Here is a 6,000-nt window from a genome sequence, read left to right as displayed (position 1 = left end):
CTCCTTGCCTTAGTCATCAAGGATGCATTTTACAAGCTTGCTCCAGGAGAGGGGCGACCAGGTTGCATCAGTTGTGCAAAGAATATTTGCTGACCCAGGCACAGCCCACTGAGACGTGTTGCAGCCTTGGAGAATTTTGTTAACAACAGGACATATCATGGCCACTTCACGTGTTACGTTGTTTGGGTTGTTGTTTTTTAGGGTTTTTTTTTTAGGTTGTACAACTGCAGTGTTTGAAATGTTTGCCTGGAAATGTCAAGTGAGATAGTGATTTATTTAACCATCTTTGCAAAGATATGCATCATCCCAGGATGTTTCTCAAGGAACGGGGTTTGGCAGCAGTGTCTTGCTTTAAGTGCACACTCAGAGGCAAAGAGAAAGGAATATAAGCAGGCATCATGTGTGAGCACTGAGACATCCGGAGGGCCCACCTCTGATCCTGCTGCCACCCAGGTCTGTTCAGCAACCCTTTGCCCAAAGCTCGAGCAAGAGCAGCCGCTTGCACATTGCCGAAAAAGAGCAAATGCATCACCCCTAAAAAAGCACGCCAATTTGCATCATATTTGCATATGTTTAGATGCATAGATACACATTTAGAAATAATAACTGCCATTTAAACAGAAATACATCTTCCCATAGTGGAGAAGACTGTGACAAGGTGACCCATGTACCTCTAAGTCTGCTGTCCGGAGGCTAACTGTTGATGTCAACCCAGTGTGCGGCCGCTGTAAACAAAAAAAAGGCAAACTCCATGTTAGGCATAATTAGAAAAGGAACTGAGACTAAAACTGCCAACACCATACTGCCCCTATACAAATCTATGGTACGGCCACACTTGGAATACTGTACCCAGTTCTGGTCGCCACGCCTAAAAAAAGGTATTGTAGAGCTGGAAAAAGGGCAGAAAAGGGCAACTGAAATGATCAAGGGGCTGGAGCATCTCCCCTCTGAGAGGAGGTTACAACAGCTGGGATTGGTTAGCTTGGAAAAAAGGAGGGTAAGGGGAGACATGATAGAGGTCTACAAAATGATGCATGGTGTGGAGAATTTTTCTCCCGCTCTCAAAATAATAGTACTTGAGGTCATCCTATGAAGTTGATTGGTGGGAGATTTCGGACAGATAAAGTGAAGGACTTCTTCACACAGCGTATAGTTAAACTATGGAACTTGCTACCACATGATGTAGTGATGGCCACCAATTTGGATGGCTTTAAAAGGGGGTTGGACAAATTCGTGGAGGAGAAGGCTATTGATGGCTACTAGTCCTGATGGCTGTGTGCTACCTCCAGTACCAGGGGCAGTGAGCCTATGTACACCAGTTGCTAGGGAACATGGGCGGGAGGGTGCTGTTGCATTCGTGTCCTGCTTGTGGGTTCCTGGTTGACAGCTGGTTGGCCACTGTGTGAACAGAATGCTAGACTAGATGGACCCTTGGTGTGATCCAGCAGGACTCTTCTCATGTTCTTATGTACTTAACTCCGAGGCCCTGGCTCGCCTTTCTCGTGGTTCTTTATCTTTAAACCGGACTTGGACTAGGCAGTTCCTCAAATAGAGGACATCTTCAAAGAAATGACTGTCATCCGAGAGCTTTTCATAGGGAGGACTGTCCTCTGTAAAATAGGGCACCTGGCCACCACTAGTTGGACCCCAGGAGGCTATGGCTGGCACCTGCCATTTTAATTCCCCCACAGTGCCTCTGAGACCCCAATGGTGTTGTTCTACAGCAGTGCTCCATCAGGTACCCAGAGGTACTGTGGGGGATGAATTAAAATGGCAGCAGCCAGCTGCAAAGCTTGCCAATTAGACTGGCTTTGTTGCTCCTGCTGGGCCCAGTTGATTCTGGCAAGAAATGGGAGGAAGGCAGGGCCACCATGCTGGTTGAGGAGGGGTTTCAAGAGTTCCACCAAGCCTAGCACCACAAGGATATAAGAAAATCTCTCCTGGATCAGCCCAACCTCCTGCTTCTCGCAGTATCTTTCAGGGACATGTAGGAAGCCGACAAGCAGGCCATGAGAGCAATAGCTGCCTCCCACTATTACCCCCCAGCAATGGATATTCAGCAGCATACCTAGAGGTTCTATATAGTCCTCACGGTGAGCAGTCATCGATAGACCATGTGTCTAATCCCCTTTTAAAGCCATCTGACCCAGTGTCCGTAAGCACATCCTTTGGCACTCCAGAGACCTATATCAATGAACTCGGTCTCGTGTGAAGACTTACCCTCTTCCGGTTTGCCTCTGTACAATGTGTGAACTGTGAAATGGGCATAAATGGTGCTTTCTAAACTGGCTAGGACATTTTTAAAAGATGGCTAGCACTGCTGGTTGACTTAAGGCACAATCCTATGCATGTTTAGGCAGAAAAATGCCTCACAACTCCCAGCATTCCCCAGCCATAGGATTATGCCCTAAGTAAAAAAAAAAAAAAAAGTCCTACAGGAATGTGCCCTAAGTCAGAAAAAGTCCTACAACTACCAGGATTCTCCAGCCAGCATGGCTAGCAATAGAATTCTGGGAGGTGGACTTTTTTCCCATCTAAACATACATAGGATTGTACCCTTAGCCCACTCAGATTACCCTCCCCTTGCAATTTGTGCATTATGAACAACATATAGAGACCACTTTAAATCACTCCATGTGCTTAGCATTGCCACAGGGGAAGCCATCCATGTGCGGCAGCTCACTGCGTGCTTAGAGTGATTTTTTGTCACACCACTGCAAACTTTATTTTCTGGATGTTTGTGGCAGTGTGTAGAGAAAATTGGTCTATCCACATAGCAAGCACCGGACACACAGTTTGTGGTGTAGCTGGAGGTGGGGAGACATTTAAAGCCACATCTGAGCGGAAGCTGCACTGTGTAAAGCAGTGCTGCTTGAGTTTTGAGTACATGGTTTAATTTGAGACTGGGATATCAACACTGGGGTCAGTCCTGAAACTTGTAATAACGGAATGGCTACAGTGGCCATGTGTCCTACTTTACCGAGGACAGCCTTCTATCTGATGGTGTCCCCTATGGAAAGGGCTGTTTAAAGTTAAAGAACCATAAGAAGGGAGAGCAGCAGGGGCCGTGAACTTGCCCATCAGCAGGTAGCACCTTGACACCTGACTGACCAGGTCGCCAGGTCACAGTCTCCTCTGATTCAAAATGTAAATTTAGATTAAATTTTGTATGTATTTATTTGTGATATTTATATACTGCTGAATATAATAAAATCCCAACATGGTTCACATATAAATATTAAAATCATATTTAAAATACAATATTAAAAACACAACATTAAAAACAATTACAATAAAAGTAATAAAAGGAGCAGTAAGACGGAGCAGCATGATTCATGTAATTACAGCCTAGGGAAAGCCTGAATGAACAATTTTCAGGAGGCATTTGAAAGATGCCACATTTTCTGCCTTCAAGCTGCATGCGAAAGGGTTTCCAAAGGGTGGGGGCCACTCCTGAGAAGGCCCTGCCATCAGGGTATTGCATGGCGACATTCAATTAGTTTCAGAATGATCACCAAGACCTCCCCTGACAATCTTAAAGGCCGCCTGGGTATGTATAAGGGAAGGTGGTCTGCTAGGTAAATTATAGTAAGTATTCCCAAGTTTGCATCCATGCTGTGGATCCAATCGTTGCTCACACGACAGGACTTTCTTGTGCTTTCCTCCCCACGGCAGCCCTGCATGTATGCCCCAAATCTGGATCTGCAGGGGGCTGCAGGGAGGAAGAAGAAATCCATTCTGCCAGCATTTCCCTTCCCCTTGCAGATCAGCACCATTGGATAAAACCCTATAGATTTCCAGTGGGTAGCCATGTTCGTCTATTGTAGCAAAAACAACCAAGAGCTGCTGCACCTTAAAGACTAACATATTTATTATGGCATAAACTTTCATGGACTATAGTCCACTTCCTCAGATGCATGGAGTATTATGGAGAATTTCAGGTTTATATACAGTACATGTGGTGGTGGTGAAGAATGGTAAACAAATGCAAAAAGGGACAATCACATTATTAGCAGTAGTCATTCACAGTGCAGTTCTTGCTGATAACAAAAACATCCTGGCACTAAGTAACTCAATTAACACATGCAGTCTGAAAACACACACACCTCTTTATCTTGATACAAGCATCTGGCAACAGAATTATTTTATTCAAATTCGCATCCTCTTTTGTCCTCTTTTGCATAAGCGGTTATGCTAAGAGTGGCTTGAGAAGGGGTTCAAACCAGCTAATAAGTCACATTAAGGTGGATGATGGATAGCTATTTAATCACAGGTTATACCATACATCTGTACCTATTGCGTGATAAACTTCTCCTTCCAGCTTGGTAGGATGAAAGAGGGAACCAAGGTACCCTGAGGTGAGTAGATTCCCAATCAACTGTCAGCCATGGACTCAAAGGATGCTTATCAATGGGACCTTCTCAAACTGGGGAGAGGTAATGAGCGGGGTACTGCAGGGCTCAGACCTGGGCCCACTGCTCTTCAACATTTTTATTAATGACTTGGAGGAGGAGGTGCAGGGAATGCTGAACAAATTTGCAGATGACACAAAATTGGGTGGGATAGCTAATACCCTGGAAGACAGAAACAGAATTCAAATGATCTTGATAGACTGGAGCGCTGGGCAGAAAACAACAGAATGACATTTAATAGGGATAAATGCCAAGTTCTGCACCTAGGAAAAAGAAACCAAATGCACAGTTACAAGATGGGGGATATGTGGCTCAACAACACTGCAAGCGAGAAGGATCTTGGCATTGTTGTTGATCACAAGCTGAATATGAGGCAACAATGTGATGTGGCTGCAAAAAAGGCAAATGCTCTTTTGGGCTGCATTAATAGAAGTATAGCTTTCAAATCCCGTGAAGTACTAGTTCCCCTCTACTCAGCACCGGTTAGGCCTCATCCAGAGTACTGTGTCCAATTCTGGGTACCACACTTTAAGGATGCAAACAAGCTGGGGAGGGTTCAGAGGAGGGCAACAAAGATGATTAGGGGACTGGAAACAAAGCCCTATGAAGAGAGTCTGAAATAACTGGGCATGTTTCACCTTGAGAAGAGAAGACTGAGGGGAGATATGATAGTGCTCTTCAAGTACTTGAAAGGTTGTCACAGAGAGGAAGGCCAGCATCTCTGCTCCATCACAGAATGCAGGACATGGAATAATGGGCTCCAGTTACAGGAAGCCAGATTCTGGCTAAACATCAGGAAAAATGTCCTGTTAGAGCAATATGACAATGGAACCAATTACCTGGGGAGGTGGTGGGCTCTCCCACACTGGAGGCCTTCAAGACGAGGCTGGACAGCCACCAGTCAGGGATGCTCTGACTTGGATTCCTGCATTGAGCAGGTGATTGGACTTGAAGGTCTTATAGGCCCCTCCCAACCCTACTATTCTATGATTCCATGATTCTACATCAGGGTCAAACGACACGATATGGTAAATACGTAGTGTGCAGCTGAACCTCTCTTTGTTTTTTTACTCACAAGTAAGCACGCAGGGCCCCAGTCCACATTTGCCCTGCAACCACTTGCTTCACTCTTCTCTCTCCCCTCCCACACTCATGCATGGGCTAAAAAGGGGGAAAAGGCATCCATTGATACCAGAGTGTCTGTGAGTCTGGTGATATTGACAAAAAATTCACAAATTGACATTAAGGGCTACTCCACACCAGGCTTTTTATCTTGCAACTTTACTGGGGCTTCTGCTTCTGGATTCTTTGTGGAATTAAGATCGGCTCCTTCAGACACACTTCTTTCCCCGCACTCCAGGGATTGCCTTTATCTGCAAGTTCTATATATTTCATTATATGTTCATTAGATGGCGTTGCTACTATAGTGCAACTCCGTCATTACACACTTAGGTTCGAACTGTCATTTTTTAAATAGCTTATTATCCCTGTTGCAAATAAAGCCATGGAAACTGTCACAAAGAATGGGAGAGGCCCTGGAGGGTGACAATGGCATGTAAAGAACCCGCAAACTTCTGTGAGTAACCAA

This window comes from Heloderma suspectum, chromosome 4 (assembly GCF_057233095.1).
Source record: "Heloderma suspectum isolate Gila_16-S chromosome 4, 16-S_ref, whole genome shotgun sequence".
Classification (NCBI taxonomy): domain Eukaryota; kingdom Metazoa; phylum Chordata; class Lepidosauria; order Squamata; family Helodermatidae; genus Heloderma; species Heloderma suspectum.
The sequence above is the reverse complement of the archived record's forward strand: the minus strand, read 5'-3'. Positions refer to the sequence as shown.